Genomic DNA, 26,020 nt, shown 5'->3' with positions numbered 1-26,020 from the left:
CTGTTCTTATCAGCTTAATATCTGATACGTACCCCATGTGGGTACTTCGATATTAAACTGATTTTTGCAACTAGGTGAGATGTTAGGTGCTTGCACCGCTCTTGCCACGAGTTGGCCTGGTATTGCAGTACCTCCAGGATCGGCTCACTCCCCCTGTTTGGGGAGAAAATTAAAATAGAAAAATAGCTTTCCCTTCAATAGCCTGCGAAACAGCCCCAGTAAAATATTCTCTAATGCTTTTCACTGAGCACTACATGTGAACTTTTTCTATATATCTTTCTTATTTAAGGAGTTTGCGTAAATTGTATAGTTTTACTCATTGTTGTAAATCATTCTACTTCTCGTGCATGTAAAATAAGTTGCATTTTCTTTTTTTTCTTTTTTATGTCTGTTCTCTAAAAAGTTCTTTTCTTTTCTTGTAATGTAATATTTTTGTTGTCGCTTGCTTGTATTTATAACAGCACATGTCAGTGTATTAATGTATTCTCGTTCCTAAAAAGAAACTCTATAAATTTTTAGCGTTACGGAAAAACGCGGGGAAAAGAATTACGTCCCCTTCTACTGTTTCAATCATCGTTAATAGCGACGTCGCCTCAGAACGAGGGCAAACGATGGAAACTGCAGTCGGCCGGTAAGTTTTTTCCTCCTTCTGAAATTTATTTAAAAATTGCTGTACCGGTCAATTCCTTTAAAAATAGAACAGGTGAACTGTTTATGTTTGTGTTAACTAAACGAGACAGTGAAAAGTCCGTGCTGATTGTGAAAAAGCGTTGAATTTATTTTCTGATTAATGAAATTTCCTAGGCTTTAAAAACTGCGTTCGTCGGACCTAGGATGAATCAACATGATCATGTTATTTCGTTCGATTAAGATTAAATACGTATACGTATGTTATACGTTTAAAAATATATTCTGGCGACTTGCCGTATTTCACAAGCCGCTTTTTATTTTCACACCCGTTTTGTCATGCAGAAATCGTTTCATGCTGTCAGGTATTTGAAGCAAAGCAAGATCTCGTGTTTCGTGTGCTTTTTGTATATAAATTTGCAAAATTTGTGTAGCTTTGGTTAAAATTAAAACACCGTGTTTGAGTAAGAAATAGGATTTGTAGGCTTTGGAAACTCGGAAAGATTTGAGTATCGCTTCTCGGCCTTTTGGCTAAGATCAAAGTGTAGTATCTGTTCTTATCAGCTTAATATCTGATACGTACCCCATGTGGGTACTTCGATATTAAACTGATTTTTGCAACTAGGTGAGATGTTAGGTGCTTGCACCGCTCTTGCCACGAGTTGGCCTGGTATTGCAGTACCTCCAGGATCGGCTCACTCCCCCTGTTTGGGGAGAAAATTAAAATAGAAAAATAGCTTTCCCTTCAATAGCCTGCGAAACAGCCCCAGTAAAATATTCTCTAATGCTTTTCACTGAGCACTACATGTGTACTTTTTCTATATATCTTTCTTATTTAAGGAGTTTGCGTAAATTGTATAGTTTTACTCATTGTTGTAAATCATTCTACTTCTCGTGCATGTAAAATAAGTTGCATTTTCTTTTTTTTCTTTTTTATGTCTGTTCTCTAAAAAGTTCTTTTCTTTTCTTGTAATGTAATATTTTTGTTGTCGCTTGCTTGTATTTATAACAGCACATGTCAGTGTATTAATGTATTCTCGTTCCTAAAAAGAAACTCTATAAATTTTTAGCGTTACGGAAAAACGCGGGGAAAAGAATTACGTCCCCTTCTACTGTTTCAATCATCGTTAATAGCGACGTCGCCTCAGAACGAGGGCAAACGATGGAAACTGCAGTCGGCCGGTAAGTTTTTTCCTCCTTCTGAAATTTATTTAAAAATTGCTGTACCGGTCAATTCCTTTAAAAAATAGAACAGGTGAACTGTTTATGTTTGTGTTAACTAAACGAGACAGTGAAAAGTCCGTGCTGATTGTGAAAAAGCGTTGAATTTATTTTCTGATTAATGAAATTTCCTAGGCTTTAAAAACTGCGTTCGTCGGACCTAGGATGAATCAACATGATCATGTTATTTCGTTCGATTAAGATTAAATACGTATACGTATGTTATACGTTTAAAAATATATTCTGGCGACTTGCCGTATTTCACAAGCCGCTTTTTATTTTCACACCCGTTTTGTCATGCAGAAATCGTTTCATGCTGTCAGGTATTTGAAGCAAAGCAAGATCTCGTGTTTCGTGTGCTTTTTGTATATAAATTTGCAAAATTTGTGTAGCTTTGGTTAAAATTAAAACACCGTGTTTGAGTAAGAAATAGGATTTGTAGGCTTTGGAAACTCGGAAAGATTTGAGTATCGCTTCTCGGCCTTTTGGCTAAGATCAAAGTGTAGTATCTGTTCTTATCAGCTTAATATCTGATACGTACCCCATGTGGGTACTTCGATATTAAACTGATTTTTGCAACTAGGTGAGATGTTAGGTGCTTGCACCGCTCTTGCCACGAGTTGGCCTGGTATTGCAGTACCTCCAGGATCGGCTCACTCCCCCTGTTTGGGGAGAAAATTAAAATAGAAAAATAGCTTTCCCTTCAATAGCCTGCGAAACAGCCCCAGTAAAATATTCTCTAATGCTTTTCACTGAGCACTACATGTGTACTTTTTCTATATATCTTTCTTATTTAAGGAGTTTGCGTAAATTGTATAGTTTTACTCATTGTTGTAAATCATTCTACTTCTCGTGCATGTAAAATAAGTTGCATTTTCTTTTTTTTCTTTTTTATGTCTGTTCTCTAAAAAGTTCTTTTCTTTTCTTGTAATGTAATATTTTTGTTGTCGCTTGCTTGTATTTATAACAGCACATGTCAGTGTATTAATGTATTCTCGTTCCTAAAAAGAAACTCTATAAATTTTTAGCGTTACGGAAAAACGCGGGGAAAAGAATTACGTCCCCTTCTACTGTTTCAATCATCGTTAATAGCGACGTCGCCTCAGAACGAGGGCAAACGATGGAAACTGCAGTCGGCCGGTAAGTTTTTTCCTCCTTCTGAAATTTATTTAAAAATTGCTGTACCGGTCAATTCCTTTAAAAAATAGAACAGGTGAACTGTTTATGTTTGTGTTAACTAAACGAGACAGTGAAAAGTCCGTGCTGATTGTGAAAAAGCGTTGAATTTATTTTCTGATTAATGAAATTTCCTAGGCTTTAAAAACTGCGTTCGTCGGACCTAGGATGAATCAACATGATCATGTTATTTCGTTCGATTAAGATTAAATACGTATACGTATGTTATACGTTTAAAAATATATTCTGGCGACTTGCCGTATTTCACAAGCCGCTTTTTATTTTCACACCCGTTTTGTCATGCAGAAATCGTTTCATGCTGTCAGGTATTTGAAGCAAAGCAAGATCTCGTGTTTCGTGTGCTTTTTGTATATAAATTTGCAAAATTTGTGTAGCTTTGGTTAAAATTAAAACACCGTGTTTGAGTAAGAAATAGGATTTGTAGGCTTTGGAAACTCGGAAAGATTTGAGTATCGCTTCTCGGCCTTTTGGCTAAGATCAAAGTGTAGTATCTGTTCTTATCAGCTTAATATCTGATACGTACCCCATGTGGGTACTTCGATATTAAACTGATTTTTGCAACTAGGTGAGATGTTAGGTGCTTGCACCGCTCTTGCCACGAGTTGGCCTGGTATTGCAGTACCTCCAGGATCGGCTCACTCCCCCTGTTTGGGGAGAAAATTAAAATAGAAAAATAGCTTTCCCTTCAATAGCCTGCGAAACAGCCCCAGTAAAATATTCTCTAATGCTTTTCACTGAGCACTACATGTGTACTTTTTCTATATATCTTTCTTATTTAAGGAGTTTGCGTAAATTGTATAGTTTTACTCATTGTTGTAAATCATTCTACTTCTCGTGCATGTAAAATAAGTTGCATTTTCTTTTTTTTCTTTTTTATGTCTGTTCTCTAAAAAGTTCTTTTCTTTTCTTGTAATGTAATATTTTTGTTGTCGCTTGCTTGTATTTATAACAGCACATGTCAGTGTATTAATGTATTCTCGTTCCTAAAAAGAAACTCTATAAATTTTTAGCGTTACGGAAAAACGCGGGGAAAAGAATTACGTCCCCTTCTACTGTTTCAATCATCGTTAATAGCGACGTCGCCTCAGAACGAGGGCAAACGATGGAAACTGCAGTCGGCCGGTAAGTTTTTTCCTCCTTCTGAAATTTATTTAAAAATTGCTGTACCGGTCAATTCCTTTAAAAAATAGAACAGGTGAACTGTTTATGTTTGTGTTAACTAAACGAGACAGTGAAAAGTCCGTGCTGATTGTGAAAAAGCGTTGAATTTATTTTCTGATTAATGAAATTTCCTAGGCTTTAAAAACTGCGTTCGTCGGACCTAGGATGAATCAACATGATCATGTTATTTCGTTCGATTAAGATTAAATACGTATACGTATGTTATACGTTTAAAAATATATTCTGGCGACTTGCCGTATTTCACAAGCCGCTTTTTATTTTCACACCCGTTTTGTCATGCAGAAATCGTTTCATGCTGTCAGGTATTTGAAGCAAAGCAAGATCTCGTGTTTCGTGTGCTTTTTGTATATAAATTTGCAAAATTTGTGTAGCTTTGGTTAAAATTAAAACACCGTGTTTGAGTAAGAAATAGGATTTGTAGGCTTTGGAAACTCGGAAAGATTTGAGTATCGCTTCTCGGCCTTTTGGCTAAGATCAAAGTGTAGTATCTGTTCTTATCAGCTTAATATCTGATACGTACCCCATGTGGGTACTTCGATATTAAACTGATTTTTGCAACTAGGTGAGATGTTAGGTGCTTGCACCGCTCTTGCCACGAGTTGGCCTGGTATTGCAGTACCTCCAGGATCGGCTCACTCCCCCTGTTTGGGGAGAAAATTAAAATAGAAAAATAGCTTTCCCTTCAATAGCCTGCGAAACAGCCCCAGTAAAATATTCTCTAATGCTTTTCACTGAGCACTACATGTGTACTTTTTCTATATATCTTTCTTATTTAAGGAGTTTGCGTAAATTGTATAGTTTTACTCATTGTTGTAAATCATTCTACTTCTCGTGCATGTAAAATAAGTTGCATTTTCTTTTTTTTCTTTTTTATGTCTGTTCTCTAAAAAGTTCTTTTCTTTTCTTGTAATGTAATATTTTTGTTGTCGCTTGCTTGTATTTATAACAGCACATGTCAGTGTATTAATGTATTCTCGTTCCTAAAAAGAAACTCTATAAATTTTTAGCGTTACGGAAAAACGCGGGGAAAAGAATTACGTCCCCTTCTACTGTTTCAATCATCGTTAATAGCGACGTCGCCTCAGAACGAGGGCAAACGATGGAAACTGCAGTCGGCCGGTAAGTTTTTTCCTCCTTCTGAAATTTATTTAAAAATTGCTGTACCGGTCAATTCCTTTAAAAAATAGAACAGGTGAACTGTTTATGTTTGTGTTAACTAAACGAGACAGTGAAAAGTCCGTGCTGATTGTGAAAAAGCGTTGAATTTATTTTCTGATTAATGAAATTTCCTAGGCTTTAAAAACTGCGTTCGTCGGACCTAGGATGAATCAACATGATCATGTTATTTCGTTCGATTAAGATTAAATACGTATACGTATGTTATACGTTTAAAAATATATTCTGGCGACTTGCCGTATTTCACAAGCCGCTTTTTATTTTCACACCCGTTTTGTCATGCAGAAATCGTTTCATGCTGTCAGGTATTTGAAGCAAAGCAAGATCTCGTGTTTCGTGTGCTTTTTGTATATAAATTTGCAAAATTTGTGTAGCTTTGGTTAAAATTAAAACACCGTGTTTGAGTAAGAAATAGGATTTGTAGGCTTTGGAAACTCGGAAAGATTTGAGTATCGCTTCTCGGCCTTTTGGCTAAGATCAAAGTGTAGTATCTGTTCTTATCAGCTTAATATCTGATACGTACCCCATGTGGGTACTTCGATATTAAACTGATTTTTGCAACTAGGTGAGATGTTAGGTGCTTGCACCGCTCTTGCCACGAGTTGGCCTGGTATTGCAGTACCTCCAGGATCGGCTCACTCCCCCTGTTTGGGGAGAAAATTAAAATAGAAAAATAGCTTTCCCTTCAATAGCCTGCGAAACAGCCCCAGTAAAATATTCTCTAATGCTTTTCACTGAGCACTACATGTGTACTTTTTCTATATATCTTTCTTATTTAAGGAGTTTGCGTAAATTGTATAGTTTTACTCATTGTTGTAAATCATTCTACTTCTCGTGCATGTAAAATAAGTTGCATTTTCTTTTTTTTCTTTTTTATGTCTGTTCTCTAAAAAGTTCTTTTCTTTTCTTGTAATGTAATATTTTTGTTGTCGCTTGCTTGTATTTATAACAGCACATGTCAGTGTATTAATGTATTCTCGTTCCTAAAAAGAAACTCTATAAATTTTTAGCGTTACGGAAAAACGCGGGGAAAAGAATTACGTCCCCTTCTACTGTTTCAATCATCGTTAATAGCGACGTCGCCTCAGAACGAGGGCAAACGATGGAAACTGCAGTCGGCCGGTAAGTTTTTTCCTCCTTCTGAAATTTATTTAAAAATTGCTGTACCGGTCAATTCCTTTAAAAAATAGAACAGGTGAACTGTTTATGTTTGTGTTAACTAAACGAGACAGTGAAAAGTCCGTGCTGATTGTGAAAAAGCGTTGAATTTATTTTCTGATTAATGAAATTTCCTAGGCTTTAAAAACTGCGTTCGTCGGACCTAGGATGAATCAACATGATCATGTTATTTCGTTCGATTAAGATTAAATACGTATACGTATGTTATACGTTTAAAAATATATTCTGGCGACTTGCCGTATTTCACAAGCCGCTTTTTATTTTCACACCCGTTTTGTCATGCAGAAATCGTTTCATGCTGTCAGGTATTTGAAGCAAAGCAAGATCTCGTGTTTCGTGTGCTTTTTGTATATAAATTTGCAAAATTTGTGTAGCTTTGGTTAAAATTAAAACACCGTGTTTGAGTAAGAAATAGGATTTGTAGGCTTTGGAAACTCGGAAAGATTTGAGTATCGCTTCTCGGCCTTTTGGCTAAGATCAAAGTGTAGTATCTGTTCTTATCAGCTTAATATCTGATACGTACCCCATGTGGGTACTTCGATATTAAACTGATTTTTGCAACTAGGTGAGATGTTAGGTGCTTGCACCGCTCTTGCCACGAGTTGGCCTGGTATTGCAGTACCTCCAGGATCGGCTCACTCCCCCTGTTTGGGGAGAAAATTAAAATAGAAAAATAGCTTTCCCTTCAATAGCCTGCGAAACAGCCCCAGTAAAATATTCTCTAATGCTTTTCACTGAGCACTACATGTGTACTTTTTCTATATATCTTTCTTATTTAAGGAGTTTGCGTAAATTGTATAGTTTTACTCATTGTTGTAAATCATTCTACTTCTCGTGCATGTAAAATAAGTTGCATTTTCTTTTTTTTCTTTTTTATGTCTGTTCTCTAAAAAGTTCTTTTCTTTTCTTGTAATGTAATATTTTTGTTGTCGCTTGCTTGTATTTATAACAGCACATGTCAGTGTATTAATGTATTCTCGTTCCTAAAAAGAAACTCTATAAATTTTTAGCGTTACGGAAAAACGCGGGGAAAAGAATTACGTCCCCTTCTACTGTTTCAATCATCGTTAATAGCGACGTCGCCTCAGAACGAGGGCAAACGATGGAAACTGCAGTCGGCCGGTAAGTTTTTTCCTCCTTCTGAAATTTATTTAAAAATTGCTGTACCGGTCAATTCCTTTAAAAAATAGAACAGGTGAACTGTTTATGTTTGTGTTAACTAAACGAGACAGTGAAAAGTCCGTGCTGATTGTGAAAAAGCGTTGAATTTATTTTCTGATTAATGAAATTTCCTAGGCTTTAAAAACTGCGTTCGTCGGACCTAGGATGAATCAACATGATCATGTTATTTCGTTCGATTAAGATTAAATACGTATACGTATGTTATACGTTTAAAAATATATTCTGGCGACTTGCCGTATTTCACAAGCCGCTTTTTATTTTCACACCCGTTTTGTCATGCAGAAATCGTTTCATGCTGTCAGGTATTTGAAGCAAAGCAAGATCTCGTGTTTCGTGTGCTTTTTGTATATAAATTTGCAAAATTTGTGTAGCTTTGGTTAAAATTAAAACACCGTGTTTGAGTAAGAAATAGGATTTGTAGGCTTTGGAAACTCGGAAAGATTTGAGTATCGCTTCTCGGCCTTTTGGCTAAGATCAAAGTGTAGTATCTGTTCTTATCAGCTTAATATCTGATACGTACCCCATGTGGGTACTTCGATATTAAACTGATTTTTGCAACTAGGTGAGATGTTAGGTGCTTGCACCGCTCTTGCCACGAGTTGGCCTGGTATTGCAGTACCTCCAGGATCGGCTCACTCCCCCTGTTTGGGGAGAAAATTAAAATAGAAAAATAGCTTTCCCTTCAATAGCCTGCGAAACAGCCCCAGTAAAATATTCTCTAATGCTTTTCACTGAGCACTACATGTGTACTTTTTCTATATATCTTTCTTATTTAAGGAGTTTGCGTAAATTGTATAGTTTTACTCATTGTTGTAAATCATTCTACTTCTCGTGCATGTAAAATAAGTTGCATTTTCTTTTTTTTCTTTTTTATGTCTGTTCTCTAAAAAGTTCTTTTCTTTTCTTGTAATGTAATATTTTTGTTGTCGCTTGCTTGTATTTATAACAGCACATGTCAGTGTATTAATGTATTCTCGTTCCTAAAAAGAAACTCTATAAATTTTTAGCGTTACGGAAAAACGCGGGGAAAAGAATTACGTCCCCTTCTACTGTTTCAATCATCGTTAATAGCGACGTCGCCTCAGAACGAGGGCAAACGATGGAAACTGCAGTCGGCCGGTAAGTTTTTTCCTCCTTCTGAAATTTATTTAAAAATTGCTGTACCGGTCAATTCCTTTAAAAAATAGAACAGGTGAACTGTTTATGTTTGTGTTAACTAAACGAGACAGTGAAAAGTCCGTGCTGATTGTGAAAAAGCGTTGAATTTATTTTCTGATTAATGAAATTTCCTAGGCTTTAAAAACTGCGTTCGTCGGACCTAGGATGAATCAACATGATCATGTTATTTCGTTCGATTAAGATTAAATACGTATACGTATGTTATACGTTTAAAAATATATTCTGGCGACTTGCCGTATTTCACAAGCCGCTTTTTATTTTCACACCCGTTTTGTCATGCAGAAATCGTTTCATGCTGTCAGGTATTTGAAGCAAAGCAAGATCTCGTGTTTCGTGTGCTTTTTGTATATAAATTTGCAAAATTTGTGTAGCTTTGGTTAAAATTAAAACACCGTGTTTGAGTAAGAAATAGGATTTGTAGGCTTTGGAAACTCGGAAAGATTTGAGTATCGCTTCTCGGCCTTTTGGCTAAGATCAAAGTGTAGTATCTGTTCTTATCAGCTTAATATCTGATACGTACCCCATGTGGGTACTTCGATATTAAACTGATTTTTGCAACTAGGTGAGATGTTAGGTGCTTGCACCGCTCTTGCCACGAGTTGGCCTGGTATTGCAGTACCTCCAGGATCGGCTCACTCCCCCTGTTTGGGGAGAAAATTAAAATAGAAAAATAGCTTTCCCTTCAATAGCCTGCGAAACAGCCCCAGTAAAATATTCTCTAATGCTTTTCACTGAGCACTACATGTGTACTTTTTCTATATATCTTTCTTATTTAAGGAGTTTGCGTAAATTGTATAGTTTTACTCATTGTTGTAAATCATTCTACTTCTCGTGCATGTAAAATAAGTTGCATTTTCTTTTTTTTCTTTTTTATGTCTGTTCTCTAAAAAGTTCTTTTCTTTTCTTGTAATGTAATATTTTTGTTGTCGCTTGCTTGTATTTATAACAGCACATGTCAGTGTATTAATGTATTCTCGTTCCTAAAAAGAAACTCTATAAATTTTTAGCGTTACGGAAAAACGCGGGGAAAAGAATTACGTCCCCTTCTACTGTTTCAATCATCGTTAATAGCGACGTCGCCTCAGAACGAGGGCAAACGATGGAAACTGCAGTCGGCCGGTAAGTTTTTTCCTCCTTCTGAAATTTATTTAAAAATTGCTGTACCGGTCAATTCCTTTAAAAAATAGAACAGGTGAACTGTTTATGTTTGTGTTAACTAAACGAGACAGTGAAAAGTCCGTGCTGATTGTGAAAAAGCGTTGAATTTATTTTCTGATTAATGAAATTTCCTAGGCTTTAAAAACTGCGTTCGTCGGACCTAGGATGAATCAACATGATCATGTTATTTCGTTCGATTAAGATTAAATACGTATACGTATGTTATACGTTTAAAAATATATTCTGGCGACTTGCCGTATTTCACAAGCCGCTTTTTATTTTCACACCCGTTTTGTCATGCAGAAATCGTTTCATGCTGTCAGGTATTTGAAGCAAAGCAAGATCTCGTGTTTCGTGTGCTTTTTGTATATAAATTTGCAAAATTTGTGTAGCTTTGGTTAAAATTAAAACACCGTGTTTGAGTAAGAAATAGGATTTGTAGGCTTTGGAAACTCGGAAAGATTTGAGTATCGCTTCTCGGCCTTTTGGCTAAGATCAAAGTGTAGTATCTGTTCTTATCAGCTTAATATCTGATACGTACCCCATGTGGGTACTTCGATATTAAACTGATTTTTGCAACTAGGTGAGATGTTAGGTGCTTGCACCGCTCTTGCCACGAGTTGGCCTGGTATTGCAGTACCTCCAGGATCGGCTCACTCCCCCTGTTTGGGGAGAAAATTAAAATAGAAAAATAGCTTTCCCTTCAATAGCCTGCGAAACAGCCCCAGTAAAATATTCTCTAATGCTTTTCACTGAGCACTACATGTGTACTTTTTCTATATATCTTTCTTATTTAAGGAGTTTGCGTAAATTGTATAGTTTTACTCATTGTTGTAAATCATTCTACTTCTCGTGCATGTAAAATAAGTTGCATTTTCTTTTTTTTCTTTTTTATGTCTGTTCTCTAAAAAGTTCTTTTCTTTTCTTGTAATGTAATATTTTTGTTGTCGCTTGCTTGTATTTATAACAGCACATGTCAGTGTATTAATGTATTCTCGTTCCTAAAAAGAAACTCTATAAATTTTTAGCGTTACGGAAAAACGCGGGGAAAAGAATTACGTCCCCTTCTACTGTTTCAATCATCGTTAATAGCGACGTCGCCTCAGAACGAGGGCAAACGATGGAAACTGCAGTCGGCCGGTAAGTTTTTTCCTCCTTCTGAAATTTATTTAAAAATTGCTGTACCGGTCAATTCCTTTAAAAAATAGAACAGGTGAACTGTTTATGTTTGTGTTAACTAAACGAGACAGTGAAAAGTCCGTGCTGATTGTGAAAAAGCGTTGAATTTATTTTCTGATTAATGAAATTTCCTAGGCTTTAAAAACTGCGTTCGTCGGACCTAGGATGAATCAACATGATCATGTTATTTCGTTCGATTAAGATTAAATACGTATACGTATGTTATACGTTTAAAAATATATTCTGGCGACTTGCCGTATTTCACAAGCCGCTTTTTATTTTCACACCCGTTTTGTCATGCAGAAATCGTTTCATGCTGTCAGGTATTTGAAGCAAAGCAAGATCTCGTGTTTCGTGTGCTTTTTGTATATAAATTTGCAAAATTTGTGTAGCTTTGGTTAAAATTAAAACACCGTGTTTGAGTAAGAAATAGGATTTGTAGGCTTTGGAAACTCGGAAAGATTTGAGTATCGCTTCTCGGCCTTTTGGCTAAGATCAAAGTGTAGTATCTGTTCTTATCAGCTTAATATCTGATACGTACCCCATGTGGGTACTTCGATATTAAACTGATTTTTGCAACTAGGTGAGATGTTAGGTGCTTGCACCGCTCTTGCCACGAGTTGGCCTGGTATTGCAGTACCTCCAGGATCGGCTCACTCCCCCTGTTTGGGGAGAAAATTAAAATAGAAAAATAGCTTTCCCTTCAATAGCCTGCGAAACAGCCCCAGTAAAATATTCTCTAATGCTTTTCACTGAGCACTACATGTGTACTTTTTCTATATATCTTTCTTATTTAAGGAGTTTGCGTAAATTGTATAGTTTTACTCATTGTTGTAAATCATTCTACTTCTCGTGCATGTAAAATAAGTTGCATTTTCTTTTTTTTCTTTTTTATGTCTGTTCTCTAAAAAGTTCTTTTCTTTTCTTGTAATGTAATATTTTTGTTGTCGCTTGCTTGTATTTATAACAGCACATGTCAGTGTATTAATGTATTCTCGTTCCTAAAAAGAAACTCTATAAATTTTTAGCGTTACGGAAAAACGCGGGGAAAAGAATTACGTCCCCTTCTACTGTTTCAATCATCGTTAATAGCGACGTCGCCTCAGAACGAGGGCAAACGATGGAAACTGCAGTCGGCCGGTAAGTTTTTTCCTCCTTCTGAAATTTATTTAAAAATTGCTGTACCGGTCAATTCCTTTAAAAAATAGAACAGGTGAACTGTTTATGTTTGTGTTAACTAAACGAGACAGTGAAAAGTCCGTGCTGATTGTGAAAAAGCGTTGAATTTATTTTCTGATTAATGAAATTTCCTAGGCTTTAAAAACTGCGTTCGTCGGACCTAGGATGAATCAACATGATCATGTTATTTCGTTCGATTAAGATTAAATACGTATACGTATGTTATACGTTTAAAAATATATTCTGGCGACTTGCCGTATTTCACAAGCCGCTTTTTATTTTCACACCCGTTTTGTCATGCAGAAATCGTTTCATGCTGTCAGGTATTTGAAGCAAAGCAAGATCTCGTGTTTCGTGTGCTTTTTGTATATAAATTTGCAAAATTTGTGTAGCTTTGGTTAAAATTAAAACACCGTGTTTGAGTAAGAAATAGGATTTGTAGGCTTTGGAAACTCGGAAAGATTTGAGTATCGCTTCTCGGCCTTTTGGCTAAGATCAAAGTGTAGTATCTGTTCTTATCAGCTTAATATCTGATACGTACCCCATGTGGGTACTTCGATATTAAACTGATTTTTGCAACTAGGTGAGATGTTAGGTGCTTGCACCGCTCTTGCCACGAGTTGGCCTGGTATTGCAGTACCTCCAGGATCGGCTCACTCCCCCTGTTTGGGGAGAAAATTAAAATAGAAAAATAGCTTTCCCTTCAATAGCCTGCGAAACAGCCCCAGTAAAATATTCTCTAATGCTTTTCACTGAGCACTACATGTGTACTTTTTCTATATATCTTTCTTATTTAAGGAGTTTGCGTAAATTGTATAGTTTTACTCATTGTTGTAAATCATTCTACTTCTCGTGCATGTAAAATAAGTTGCATTTTCTTTTTTTTCTTTTTTATGTCTGTTCTCTAAAAAGTTCTTTTCTTTTCTTGTAATGTAATATTTTTGTTGTCGCTTGCTTGTATTTATAACAGCACATGTCAGTGTATTAATGTATTCTCGTTCCTAAAAAGAAACTCTATAAATTTTTAGCGTTACGGAAAAACGCGGGGAAAAGAATTACGTCCCCTTCTACTGTTTCAATCATCGTTAATAGCGACGTCGCCTCAGAACGAGGGCAAACGATGGAAACTGCAGTCGGCCGGTAAGTTTTTTCCTCCTTCTGAAATTTATTTAAAAATTGCTGTACCGGTCAATTCCTTTAAAAAATAGAACAGGTGAACTGTTTATGTTTGTGTTAACTAAACGAGACAGTGAAAAGTCCGTGCTGATTGTGAAAAAGCGTTGAATTTATTTTCTGATTAATGAAATTTCCTAGGCTTTAAAAACTGCGTTCGTCGGACCTAGGATGAATCAACATGATCATGTTATTTCGTTCGATTAAGATTAAATACGTATACGTATGTTATACGTTTAAAAATATATTCTGGCGACTTGCCGTATTTCACAAGCCGCTTTTTATTTTCACACCCGTTTTGTCATGCAGAAATCGTTTCATGCTGTCAGGTATTTGAAGCAAAGCAAGATCTCGTGTTTCGTGTGCTTTTTGTATATAAATTTGCAAAATTTGTGTAGCTTTGGTTAAAATTAAAACACCGTGTTTGAGTAAGAAATAGGATTTGTAGGCTTTGGAAACTCGGAAAGATTTGAGTATCGCTTCTCGGCCTTTTGGCAAAGATTAAAGCGAGTTAAAAGTTTAACGTTCACAGTTATTTAGTCAAAATGGGATCAGTTGATGTACAGTTGTTGAGAAGCAGTGCGAAGTTTATCTTCATAGATGGTGTTCCGGACAACCCGAGATCGTGGATTATCCGTATTCTGAAAACAGTTGTCTCCCCTGAGGATATTACAGCAGTTTTCAAGTGTGATATTGGTGGTGCATGGTATGCAACGTTTACGTCAGAAGAAATTGCAGAGAAAGTTGTTAACTCTGACTTTTCATCATTAGATACCAAGATTAATGTGAGTCGTGCAGACAAAAGAACAGTTCAGTTAAAAGTTTTATGGTTACCTATTTGGATTAAAGTGTTAGCTGTTGAAGAGTATTTTGAACAATATGGGAAATTACTTACCTGTCATAGAGAAACTGAAAATGTAGAAGGTGTAACTTTTGCAAATGGAAATATTAAAGTGGCTTTAGAGATGAATGAACAGGATATATCCAGTATTCCGTATCGTGCCGTTATCGGAGGTAAAGACTGTTTGTTGACCGTTTATGGAAGACCTCCAATGTGTCTCAAGTGTAAGGAAGTTGGACACATTCGTAAAAACTGTCCGTACATTAAAAAGGCAACGGTGCCTTCGCAAGAAGTGTTTATACCCGAGAAAGTTTCTATACCTGAAACACAGAGCAGTGATGTACCAGATACAAGTAAGCAGTCAAACGTGTCTATGTCGTGGAGTGATGCTTCACCTGAACCCGAAACTCTTGTTATTGAAACGGAAAAAACTATTAAAAGTAGTAAAAAGAGGAAATCGTCAGTTGTTAAAAAGTATATACTGAAATCGGACAAGCCGCACGTACGTGGAAAAGTTTCAAGGTTCTTAAATCTTTTAGATAATAATGGGTGTGTAGCAAGCTTTATGGACGTAACAGATATTGTAGACAAAGAAAAAGACAAAAGTAAGCATAAACAGTTAATAACTGATTATTTAGAGAAAAAGCATGATAACGTTGAAGTTTCAGTTGATCAGAGTTATTTTAAACTTTAGTTTAATTCAAAGTGTTTACGTTTAAAGGTAACAGTTATTGTCGTAGCACACATGACAATGCATTATAGACTTTAGTGGGTTGTGTGTGTACGATATAGACATTGATGTTAAATGTAATCACTTATAAATATATATATGTATTGTGTATTTTGATTTTGTTAAAGGTAAACATTATAGGTAAAATTTATCGTATGATGTTTATTTATAGTTAAAGGTAAATATAATACTAGTTCACAAAAACTGGTTTTAATTATAAAGGTAAATTATTTAAAGGAAAGTTTATATATAAATATAGATTTGTAAAGTATTTAAAACACTTCGTTTGTTTATTTATAAATTGGGGGGTTTTCAGTAATTATTTAGGGGTTTTGAAAATAGATTTCATATAAATTTATTTTTGGTAATTTCGTTTAAATTTAAAAGTATTTGATTATCATTAATTTCCGGGACTTATTCAATATTGAGTTACAATCGTATTATCTGTGATATATGATTTTAACTATTGATTGTATTCAATATAGTTATCTATTATTAATAAAATGTTTGAAATATAAAAAAAGTATCTGTTCTTATCAGCTTAATATCTGATACGTACCCCATGTGGGTACTTCGATATTAAACTGATTTTTGCAACTAGGTGAGATGTTAGGTGCTTGCACCGCTCTTGCCACGAGTTGGCCTGGTATTGCAGTACCTCCAGGATCGGCTCACTCCCCCTGTTTGGGGAGAAAATTAAAATAGAAAAATAGCTTTCCCTTCAATAGCCTGCGAAACAGCCCCAGTAAAATATTCTCTAATGCTTTTCACTGAGCACTACATGTGTACTTTTTCTATATATCTTTCTTATTTAAGGAGTTTGCGTAAATTGTATAGTTTTACTCATTGTTGTAAATCATTCTACTTCTCGTGCATGTAAAATAAGTTGCATTTTCTTTTTTTTCTTTTTTATGTCTGTTCTCTAAAAAGTTCTTTTCTTTTCTTGTAATGTAATATTTTTGTTGTCGCTTGCTTGTATTTATAACAGCACATGTCAGTGTATTAATGTATTCTCGTTCCTAAAAAGAAACTCTATAAATTTTTAGCGTTACGGAAAAACGCGGGGAAAAGAATTACGTCCCCTTCTACTGTTTCAATCATCGTTAATAGCGACGTCGCCTCAGAACGAGGGCAAACGATGGAAACTGCAGTCGGCCGGTAAGTTTTTTCCTCCTTCTGAAATTTATTTAAAAATTGCTGTACCGGTCAATTCCTTTAAAAAATAGAACAGGTGAACTGTTTATGTTTGTGTTAACTAAACGAGACAGTGAAAAGTCCGTGCTGATTGTGAAAAAGCGTTGAATTTATTTTCTGATTAATGAAATTTCCTAGGCTTTAAAAACTGCGTTCGTCGGACCTAGGATGAATCAACATGATCATGTTATTTCGTTCGATTAAGATTAAATACGTATACGTATGTTATACGTTTAAAAATATATTCTGGCGACTTGCCGTATTTCACAAGCCGCTTTTTATTTTCACACCCGTTTTGTCATGCAGAAATCGTTTCATGCTGTCAGGTATTTGAAGCAAAGCAAGATCTCGTGTTTCGTGTGCTTTTTGTATATAAATTTGCAAAATTTGTGTAGCTTTGGTTAAAATTAAAACACCGTGTTTGAGTAAGAAATAGGATTTGTAGGCTTTGGAAACTCGGAAAGATTTGAGTATCGCTTCTCGGCCTTTTGGCTAAGATCAAAGTGTAGTATCTGTTCTTATCAGCTTAATATCTGATACGTACCCCATGTGGGTACTTCGATATTAAACTGATTTTTGCAACTAGGTGAGATGTTAGGTGCTTGCACCGCTCTTGCCACGAGTTGGCCTGGTATTGCAGTACCTCCAGGATCGGCTCACTCCCCCTGTTTGGGGAGAAAATTAAAATAGAAAAATAGCTTTCCCTTCAATAGCCTGCGAAACAGCCCCAGTAAAATATTCTCTAATGCTTTTCACTGAGCACTACATGTGTACTTTTTCTATATATCTTTCTTATTTAAGGAGTTTGCGTAAATTGTATAGTTTTACTCATTGTTGTAAATCATTCTACTTCTCGTGCATGTAAAATAAGTTGCATTTTCTTTTTTTTCTTTTTTATGTCTGTTCTCTAAAAAGTTCTTTTCTTTTCTTGTAATGTAATATTTTTGTTGTCGCTTGCTTGTATTTATAACAGCACATGTCAGTGTATTAATGTATTCTCGTTCCTAAAAAGAAACTCTATAAATTTTTAGCGTTACGGAAAAACGCGGGGAAAAGAATTACGTCCCCTTCTACTGTTTCAATCATCGTTAATAGCGACGTCGCCTCAGAACGAGGGCAAACGATGGAAACTGCAGTCGGCCGGTAAGTTTTTTCCTCCTTCTGAAATTTATTTAAAAATTGCTGTACCGGTCAATTCCTTTAAAAAATAGAACAGGTGAACTGTTTATGTTTGTGTTAACTAAACGAGACAGTGAAAAGTCCGTGCTGATTGTGAAAAAGCGTTGAATTTATTTTCTGATTAATGAAATTTCCTAGGCTTTAAAAACTGCGTTCGTCGGACCTAGGATGAATCAACATGATCATGTTATTTCGTTCGATTAAGATTAAATACGTATACGTATGTTATACGTTTAAAAATATATTCTGGCGACTTGCCGTATTTCACAAGCCGCTTTTTATTTTCACACCCGTTTTGTCATGCAGAAATCGTTTCATGCTGTCAGGTATTTGAAGCAAAGCAAGATCTCGTGTTTCGTGTGCTTTTTGTATATAAATTTGCAAAATTTGTGTAGCTTTGGTTAAAATTAAAACACCGTGTTTGAGTAAGAAATAGGATTTGTAGGCTTTGGAAACTCGGAAAGATTTGAGTATCGCTTCTCGGCCTTTTGGCTAAGATCAAAGTGTAGTATCTGTTCTTATCAGCTTAATATCTGATACGTACCCCATGTGGGTACTTCGATATTAAACTGATTTTTGCAACTAGGTGAGATGTTAGGTGCTTGCACCGCTCTTGCCACGAGTTGGCCTGGTATTGCAGTACCTCCAGGATCGGCTCACTCCCCCTGTTTGGGGAGAAAATTAAAATAGAAAAATAGCTTTCCCTTCAATAGCCTGCGAAACAGCCCCAGTAAAATATTCTCTAATGCTTTTCACTGAGCACTACATGTGTACTTTTTCTATATATCTTTCTTATTTAAGGAGTTTGCGTAAATTGTATAGTTTTACTCATTGTTGTAAATCATTCTACTTCTCGTGCATGTAAAATAAGTTGCATTTTCTTTTTTTTCTTTTTTATGTCTGTTCTCTAAAAAGTTCTTTTCTTTTCTTGTAATGTAATATTTTTGTTGTCGCTTGCTTGTATTTATAACAGCACATGTCAGTGTATTAATGTATTCTCGTTCCTAAAAAGAAACTCTATAAATTTTTAGCGTTACGGAAAAACGCGGGGAAAAGAATTACGTCCCCTTCTACTGTTTCAATCATCGTTAATAGCGACGTCGCCTCAGAACGAGGGCAAACGATGGAAACTGCAGTCGGCCGGTAAGTTTTTTCCTCCTTCTGAAATTTATTTAAAAATTGCTGTACCGGTCAATTCCTTTAAAAAATAGAACAGGTGAACTGTTTATGTTTGTGTTAACTAAACGAGACAGTGAAAAGTCCGTGCTGATTGTGAAAAAGCGTTGAATTTATTTTCTGATTAATGAAATTTCCTAGGCTTTAAAAACTGCGTTCGTCGGACCTAGGATGAATCAACATGATCATGTTATTTCGTTCGATTAAGATTAAATACGTATACGTATGTTATACGTTTAAAAATATATTCTGGCGACTTGCCGTATTTCACAAGCCGCTTTTTATTTTCACACCCGTTTTGTCATGCAGAAATCGTTTCATGCTGTCAGGTATTTGAAGCAAAGCAAGATCTCGTGTTTCGTGTGCTTTTTGTATATAAATTTGCAAAATTTGTGTAGCTTTGGTTAAAATTAAAACACCGTGTTTGAGTAAGAAATAGGATTTGTAGGCTTTGGAAACTCGGAAAGATTTGAGTATCGCTTCTCGGCCTTTTGGCTAAGATCAAAGTGTAGTATCTGTTCTTATCAGCTTAATATCTGATACGTACCCCATGTGGGTACTTCGATATTAAACTGATTTTTGCAACTAGGTGAGATGTTAGGTGCTTGCACCGCTCTTGCCACGAGTTGGCCTGGTATTGCAGTACCTCCAGGATCGGCTCACTCCCCCTGTTTGGGGAGAAAATTAAAATAGAAAAATAGCTTTCCCTTCAATAGCCTGCGAAACAGCCCCAGTAAAATATTCTCTAATGCTTTTCACTGAGCACTACATGTGTACTTTTTCTATATATCTTTCTTATTTAAGGAGTTTGCGTAAATTGTATAGTTTTACTCATTGTTGTAAATCATTCTACTTCTCGTGCATGTAAAATAAGTTGCATTTTCTTTTTTTTCTTTTTTATGTCTGTTCTCTAAAAAGTTCTTTTCTTTTCTTGTAATGTAATATTTTTGTTGTCGCTTGCTTGTATTTATAACAGCACATGTCAGTGTATTAATGTATTCTCGTTCCTAAAAAGAAACTCTATAAATTTTTAGCGTTACGGAAAAACGCGGGGAAAAGAATTACGTCCCCTTCTACTGTTTCAATCATCGTTAATAGCGACGTCGCCTCAGAACGAGGGCAAACGATGGAAACTGCAGTCGGCCGGTAAGTTTTTTCCTCCTTCTGAAATTTATTTAAAAATTGCTGTACCGGTCAATTCCTTTAAAAAATAGAACAGGTGAACTGTTTATGTTTGTGTTAACTAAACGAGACAGTGAAAAGTCCGTGCTGATTGTGAAAAAGCGTTGAATTTATTTTCTGATTAATGAAATTTCCTAGGCTTTAAAAACTGCGTTCGTCGGACCTAGGATGAATCAACATGATCATGTTATTTCGTTCGATTAAGATTAAATACGTATACGTATGTTATACGTTTAAAAATATATTCTGGCGACTTGCCGTATTTCACAAGCCGCTTTTTATTTTCACACCCGTTTTGTCATGCAGAAATCGTTTCATGCTGTCAGGTATTTGAAGCAAAGCAAGATCTCGTGTTTCGTGTGCTTTTTGTATATAAATTTGCAAAATTTGTGTAGCTTTGGTTAAAATTAAAACACCGTGTTTGAGTAAGAAATAGGATTTGTAGGCTTTGGAAACTCGGAAAGATTTGAGTATCGCTTCTCGGCCTTTTGGCTAAGATCAAAGTGTAGTATCTGTTCTTATCAGCTTAATATCTGATACGTACCCCATGTGGGTACTTCGATATTAAACTGATTTTTGCAACTAGGTGAGATGTTAGGTGCTTGCACCGCTCTTGCCACGAGTTGGCCTGGTATTGCAGTACCTCCAGGATCGGCTCACTCCCCCTGTTTGGGGAGAAAATTAAAATAGAAAAATAGCTTTCCCTTCAATAGCCTGCGAAACAGCCCCAGTAAAATATTCTCTAATGCTTTTCACTGAGCACTACATGTGTACTTTTTCTATATATCTTTCTTATTTAAGGAGTTTGCGTAAATTGTATAGTTTTACTCATTGTTGTAAATCATTCTACTTCTCGTGCATGTAAAATAAGTTGCATTTTCTTTTTTTTCTTTTTTATGTCTGTTCTCTAAAAAGTTCTTTTCTTTTCTTGTAATGTAATATTTTTGTTGTCGCTTGCTTGTATTTATAACAGCACATGTCAGTGTATTAATGTATTCTCGTTCCTAAAAAGAAACTCTATAAATTTTTAGCGTTACGGAAAAACGCGGGGAAAAGAATTACGTCCCCTTCTACTGTTTCAATCATCGTTAATAGCGACGTCGCCTCAGAACGAGGGCAAACGATGGAAACTGCAGTCGGCCGGTAAGTTTTTTCCTCCTTCTGAAATTTATTTAAAAATTGCTGTACCGGTCAATTCCTTTAAAAAATAGAACAGGTGAACTGTTTATGTTTGTGTTAACTAAACGAGACAGTGAAAAGTCCGTGCTGATTGTGAAAAAGCGTTGAATTTATTTTCTGATTAATGAAATTTCCTAGGCTTTAAAAACTGCGTTCGTCGGACCTAGGATGAATCAACATGATCATGTTATTTCGTTCGATTAAGATTAAATACGTATACGTATGTTATACGTTTAAAAATATATTCTGGCGACTTGCCGTATTTCACAAGCCGCTTTTTATTTTCACACCCGTTTTGTCATGCAGAAATCGTTTCATGCTGTCAGGTATTTGAAGCAAAGCAAGATCTCGTGTTTCGTGTGCTTTTTGTATATAAATTTGCAAAATTTGTGTAGCTTTGGTTAAAATTAAAACACCGTGTTTGAGTAAGAAATAGGATTTGTAGGCTTTGGAAACTCGGAAAGATTTGAGTATCGCTTCTCGGCCTTTTGGCTAAGATCAAAGTGTAGTATCTGTTCTTATCAGCTTAATATCTGATACGTACCCCATGTGGGTACTTCGATATTAAACTGATTTTTGCAACTAGGTGAGATGTTAGGTGCTTGCACCGCTCTTGCCACGAGTTGGCCTGGTATTGCAGTACCTCCAGGATCGGCTCACTCCCCCTGTTTGGGGAGAAAATTAAAATAGAAAAATAGCTTTCCCTTCAATAGCCTGCGAAACAGCCCCAGTAAAATATTCTCTAATGCTTTTCACTGAGCACTACATGTGTACTTTTTCTATATATCTTTCTTATTTAAGGAGTTTGCGTAAATTGTATAGTTTTACTCATTGTTGTAAATCATTCTACTTCTCGTGCATGTAAAATAAGTTGCATTTTCTTTTTTTTCTTTTTTATGTCTGTTCTCTAAAAAGTTCTTTTCTTTTCTTGTAATGTAATATTTTTGTTGTCGCTTGCTTGTATTTATAACAGCACATGTCAGTGTATTAATGTATTCTCGTTCCTAAAAAGAAACTCTATAAATTTTTAGCGTTACGGAAAAACGCGGGGAAAAGAATTACGTCCCCTTCTACTGTTTCAATCATCGTTAATAGCGACGTCGCCTCAGAACGAGGGCAAACGATGGAAACTGCAGTCGGCCGGTAAGTTTTTTCCTCCTTCTGAAATTTATTTAAAAATTGCTGTACCGGTCAATTCCTTTAAAAAATAGAACAGGTGAACTGTTTATGTTTGTGTTAACTAAACGAGACAGTGAAAAGTCCGTGCTGATTGTGAAAAAGCGTTGAATTTATTTTCTGATTAATGAAATTTCCTAGGCTTTAAAAACTGCGTTCGTCGGACCTAGGATGAATCAACATGATCATGTTATTTCGTTCGATTAAGATTAAATACGTATACGTATGTTATACGTTTAAAAATATATTCTGGCGACTTGCCGTATTTCACAAGCCGCTTTTTATTTTCACACCCGTTTTGTCATGCAGAAATCGTTTCATGCTGTCAGGTATTTGAAGCAAAGCAAGATCTCGTGTTTCGTGTGCTTTTTGTATATAAATTTGCAAAATTTGTGTAGCTTTGGTTAAAATTAAAACACCGTGTTTGAGTAAGAAATAGGATTTGTAGGCTTTGGAAACTCGGAAAGATTTGAGTATCGCTTCTCGGCCTTTTGGCTAAGATCAAAGTGTAGTATCTGTTCTTATCAGCTTAATATCTGATACGTACCCCATGTGGGTACTTCGATATTAAACTGATTTTTGCAACTAGGTGAGATGTTAGGTGCTTGCACCGCTCTTGCCACGAGTTGGCCTGGTATTGCAGTACCTCCAGGATCGGCTCACTCCCCCTGTTTGGGGAGAAAATTAAAATAGAAAAATAGCTTTCCCTTCAATAGCCTGCGAAACAGCCCCAGTAAAATATTCTCTAATGCTTTTCACTGAGCACTACATGTGTACTTTTTCTATATATCTTTCTTATTTAAGGAGTTTGCGTAAATTGTATAGTTTTACTCATTGTTGTAAATCATTCTACTTCTCGTGCATGTAAAATAAGTTGCATTTTCTTTTTTTTCTTTTTTATGTCTGTTCTCTAAAAAGTTCTTTTCTTTTCTTGTAATGTAATATTTTTGTTGTCGCTTGCTTGTATTTATAACAGCACATGTCAGTGTATTAATGTATTCTCGTTCCTAAAAAGAAACTCTATAAATTTTTAGCGTTACGGAAAAACGCGGGGAAAAGAATTACGTCCCCTTCTACTGTTTCAATCATCGTTAATAGCGACGTCGCCTCAGAACGAGGGCAAACGATGGAAACTGCAGTCGGCCGGTAAGTTTTTTCCTCCTTCTGAAATTTATTTAAAAATTGCTGTACCGGTCAATTCCTTTAAAAAATAGAACAGGTGAACTGTTTATGTTTGTGTTAACTAAACGAGACAGTGAAAAGTCCGTGCTGATTGTGAAAAAGCGTTGAATTTATTTTCTGATTAATGAAATTTCCTAGGCTTTAAAAACTGCGTTCGTCGGACCTAGGATGAATCAACATGATCATGTTATTTCGTTCGATTAAGATTAAATACGTATACGTATGTTATACGTTTAAAAATATATTCTGGCGACTTGCCGTATTTCACAAGCCGCTTTTTATTTTCACACCCGTTTTGTCATGCAGAAATCGTTTCATGCTGTCAGGTATTTGAAGCAAAGCAAGATCTCGTGTTTCGTGTGCTTTTTGTATATAAATTTGCAAAATTTGTGTAGCTTTGGTTAAAATTAAAACACCGTGTTTGAGTAAGAAATAGGATTTGTAGGCTTTGGAAACTCGGAAAGATTTGAGTATCGCTTCTCGGCCTTTTGGCTAAGATCAAAGTGTAGTATCTGTTCTTATCAGCTTAATATCTGATACGTACCCCATGTGGGTACTTCGATATTAAACTGATTTTTGCAACTAGGTGAGATGTTAGGTGCTTGCACCGCTCTTGCCACGAGTTGGCCTGGTATTGCAGTACCTCCAGGATCGGCTCACTCCCCCTGTTTGGGGAGAAAATTAAAATAGAAAAATAGCTTTCCCTTCAATAGCCTGCGAAACAGCCCCAGTAAAATATTCTCTAATGCTTTTCACTGAGCACTACATGTGTACTTTTTCTATATATCTTTCTTATTTAAGGAGTTTGCGTAAATTGTATAGTTTTACTCATTGTTGTAAATCATTCTACTTCTCGTGCATGTAAAATAAGTTGCATTTTCTTTTTTTTCTTTTTTATGTCTGTTCTCTAAAAAGTTCTTTTCTTTTCTTGTAATGTAATATTTTTGTTGTCGCTTGCTTGTATTTATAACAGCACATGTCAGTGTATTAATGTATTCTCGTTCCTAAAAAGAAACTCTATAAATTTTTAGCGTTACGGAAAAACGCGGGGAAAAGAATTACGTCCCCTTCTACTGTTTCAATCATCGTTAATAGCGACGTCGCCTCAGAACGAGGGGCAAACGATGGAAACTGCAGTCGGCCGGTAAGTTTTTTCCCTCCTTCTGAAATTTATTTAAAAATTGCTGTACCGGTCAATTCCTTTAAAAAATAGAACAGGTGAACTGTTTATGTTTGTGTTAACTAAACGAGACAGTGAAAAGTCCGTGCTGATTGTGAAAAAGCGTTGAATTTATTTTCTGATTAATGAAATTTCCTAGGCTTTAAAAACTGCGTTCGTCGGACCTAGGATGAATCAACATGATCATGTTATTTCGTTCGATTAAGATTAAATACGTATACGTATGTTATACGTTTAAAAATATATTCTGGCGACTTGCCGTATTTCACAAGCCGCTTTTTATTTTCACACCCGTTTTGTCATGCAGAAATCGTTTCATGCTGTCAGGTATTTGAAGCAAAGCAAGATCTCGTGTTTCGTGTGCTTTTTGTATATAAATTTGCAAAATTTGTGTAGCTTTGGTTAAAATTAAAACACCGTGTTTGAGTAAGAAATAGGATTTGTAGGCTTTGGAAACTCGGAAAGATTTGAGTATCGCTTCTCGGCCTTTTGGCTAAGATCAAAGTGTAGTATCTGTTCTTATCAGCTTAATATCTGATACGTACCCCATGTGGGTACTTCGATATTAAACTGATTTTTGCAACTAGGTGAGATGTTAGGTGCTTGCACCGCTCTTGCCACGAGTTGGCCTGGTATTGCAGTACCTCCAGGATCGGCTCACTCCCCCTGTTTGGGGAGAAAATTAAAATAGAAAAATAGCTTTCCCTTCAATAGCCTGCGAAACAGCCCCAGTAAAATATTCTCTAATGCTTTTCACTGAGCACTACATGTGTACTTTTTCTATATATCTTTCTTATTTAAGGAGTTTGCGTAAATTGTATAGTTTTACTCATTGTTGTAAATCATTCTACTTCTCGTGCATGTAAAATAAGTTGCATTTTCTTTTTTTTCTTTTTTATGTCTGTTCTCTAAAAAGTTCTTTTCTTTTCTTGTAATGTAATATTTTTGTTGTCGCTTGCTTGTATTTATAACAGCACATGTCAGTGTATTAATGTATTCTCGTTCCTAAAAAGAAACTCTATAAATTTTTAGCGTTACGGAAAAACGCGGGAAAAGAATTACGTCCCCTTCTACTGTTTCAATCATCGTTAATAGCGACGTCGCCTCAGAACGAGGGCAAACGATGGAAACTGCAGTCGGCCGGTAAGTTTTTTCCTCCTTCTGAAATTTATTTAAAAATTGCTGTACCGGTCAATTCCTTTAAAAAATAGAACAGGTGAACTGTTTATGTTTGTGTTAACTAAACGAGACAGTGAAAAGTCCGTGCTGATTGTGAAAAAGCGTTGAATTTATTTTCTGATTAATGAAATTTCCTAGGCTTTAAAAACTGCGTTCGTCGGACCTAGGATGAATCAACATGATCATGTTA

General features: G+C 35.8%; 20 non-coding genes and 1 pseudogene across 20 annotated transcripts; all 21 read left to right on the top strand.

The window, feature by feature from the left end:
• On the top strand, positions 1-153 carry LOC139504847 (U2 spliceosomal RNA; annotated as a pseudogene; the record flags this gene model as incomplete).
• A 985-nt stretch (positions 154-1,138) lies between these two features.
• LOC139504845 (U2 spliceosomal RNA) lies at positions 1,139-1,331 on the top strand. The gene has a single exon (XR_011659411.1). It is a non-coding gene; the product is annotated as a U2 spliceosomal RNA (small nuclear RNA).
• Positions 1,332-2,317: 986 nt separating this feature from the next.
• Positions 2,318-2,510, top strand: LOC139504844 (U2 spliceosomal RNA). The gene has a single exon (XR_011659410.1). It is a non-coding gene; the product is annotated as a U2 spliceosomal RNA (small nuclear RNA).
• A 986-nt stretch (positions 2,511-3,496) lies between these two features.
• On the top strand, positions 3,497-3,689 carry LOC139504843 (U2 spliceosomal RNA). Its single transcript, XR_011659409.1, has one exon. It is a non-coding gene; the product is annotated as a U2 spliceosomal RNA (small nuclear RNA).
• A 986-nt stretch (positions 3,690-4,675) lies between these two features.
• Positions 4,676-4,868, top strand: LOC139504842 (U2 spliceosomal RNA). The gene has a single exon (XR_011659408.1). It is a non-coding gene; the product is annotated as a U2 spliceosomal RNA (small nuclear RNA).
• A 986-nt stretch (positions 4,869-5,854) lies between these two features.
• Positions 5,855-6,047, top strand: LOC139504840 (U2 spliceosomal RNA). The gene has a single exon (XR_011659406.1). It is a non-coding gene; the product is annotated as a U2 spliceosomal RNA (small nuclear RNA).
• Positions 6,048-7,033: 986 nt separating this feature from the next.
• On the top strand, positions 7,034-7,226 carry LOC139504839 (U2 spliceosomal RNA). The gene has a single exon (XR_011659405.1). It is a non-coding gene; the product is annotated as a U2 spliceosomal RNA (small nuclear RNA).
• Positions 7,227-8,212: 986 nt separating this feature from the next.
• LOC139504838 (U2 spliceosomal RNA) lies at positions 8,213-8,405 on the top strand. Its single transcript, XR_011659404.1, has one exon. It is a non-coding gene; the product is annotated as a U2 spliceosomal RNA (small nuclear RNA).
• A 986-nt stretch (positions 8,406-9,391) lies between these two features.
• Positions 9,392-9,584, top strand: LOC139504837 (U2 spliceosomal RNA). The gene has a single exon (XR_011659403.1). It is a non-coding gene; the product is annotated as a U2 spliceosomal RNA (small nuclear RNA).
• Positions 9,585-10,570: 986 nt separating this feature from the next.
• On the top strand, positions 10,571-10,763 carry LOC139504836 (U2 spliceosomal RNA). The gene has a single exon (XR_011659402.1). It is a non-coding gene; the product is annotated as a U2 spliceosomal RNA (small nuclear RNA).
• Positions 10,764-11,749: 986 nt separating this feature from the next.
• On the top strand, positions 11,750-11,942 carry LOC139504835 (U2 spliceosomal RNA). Its single transcript, XR_011659401.1, has one exon. It is a non-coding gene; the product is annotated as a U2 spliceosomal RNA (small nuclear RNA).
• Positions 11,943-12,928: 986 nt separating this feature from the next.
• LOC139504834 (U2 spliceosomal RNA) lies at positions 12,929-13,121 on the top strand. The gene has a single exon (XR_011659400.1). It is a non-coding gene; the product is annotated as a U2 spliceosomal RNA (small nuclear RNA).
• A 2,569-nt stretch (positions 13,122-15,690) lies between these two features.
• LOC139504846 (U2 spliceosomal RNA) lies at positions 15,691-15,883 on the top strand. The gene has a single exon (XR_011659412.1). It is a non-coding gene; the product is annotated as a U2 spliceosomal RNA (small nuclear RNA).
• A 986-nt stretch (positions 15,884-16,869) lies between these two features.
• Positions 16,870-17,062, top strand: LOC139504833 (U2 spliceosomal RNA). The gene has a single exon (XR_011659399.1). It is a non-coding gene; the product is annotated as a U2 spliceosomal RNA (small nuclear RNA).
• A 986-nt stretch (positions 17,063-18,048) lies between these two features.
• On the top strand, positions 18,049-18,241 carry LOC139504832 (U2 spliceosomal RNA). Its single transcript, XR_011659398.1, has one exon. It is a non-coding gene; the product is annotated as a U2 spliceosomal RNA (small nuclear RNA).
• A 986-nt stretch (positions 18,242-19,227) lies between these two features.
• Positions 19,228-19,420, top strand: LOC139504831 (U2 spliceosomal RNA). The gene has a single exon (XR_011659397.1). It is a non-coding gene; the product is annotated as a U2 spliceosomal RNA (small nuclear RNA).
• Positions 19,421-20,406: 986 nt separating this feature from the next.
• LOC139504850 (U2 spliceosomal RNA) lies at positions 20,407-20,599 on the top strand. The gene has a single exon (XR_011659415.1). It is a non-coding gene; the product is annotated as a U2 spliceosomal RNA (small nuclear RNA).
• A 986-nt stretch (positions 20,600-21,585) lies between these two features.
• LOC139504849 (U2 spliceosomal RNA) lies at positions 21,586-21,778 on the top strand. Its single transcript, XR_011659414.1, has one exon. It is a non-coding gene; the product is annotated as a U2 spliceosomal RNA (small nuclear RNA).
• Positions 21,779-22,764: 986 nt separating this feature from the next.
• On the top strand, positions 22,765-22,957 carry LOC139504848 (U2 spliceosomal RNA). Its single transcript, XR_011659413.1, has one exon. It is a non-coding gene; the product is annotated as a U2 spliceosomal RNA (small nuclear RNA).
• Positions 22,958-23,943: 986 nt separating this feature from the next.
• Positions 23,944-24,136, top strand: LOC139504841 (U2 spliceosomal RNA). Its single transcript, XR_011659407.1, has one exon. It is a non-coding gene; the product is annotated as a U2 spliceosomal RNA (small nuclear RNA).
• A 988-nt stretch (positions 24,137-25,124) lies between these two features.
• Positions 25,125-25,317, top strand: LOC139504830 (U2 spliceosomal RNA). Its single transcript, XR_011659396.1, has one exon. It is a non-coding gene; the product is annotated as a U2 spliceosomal RNA (small nuclear RNA).
• The last annotated feature ends 703 nt before the right edge of the window (positions 25,318-26,020 follow it).

This window comes from Mytilus edulis, unplaced genomic scaffold, assembly GCF_963676685.1.
Source record: "Mytilus edulis unplaced genomic scaffold, xbMytEdul2.2 SCAFFOLD_1109, whole genome shotgun sequence".
Lineage (NCBI taxonomy): Eukaryota > Metazoa > Mollusca > Bivalvia > Mytilida > Mytilidae > Mytilus > Mytilus edulis.
The sequence above is the reverse complement of the archived record's forward strand: the minus strand, read 5'-3'. Positions and strand labels throughout refer to the sequence as shown.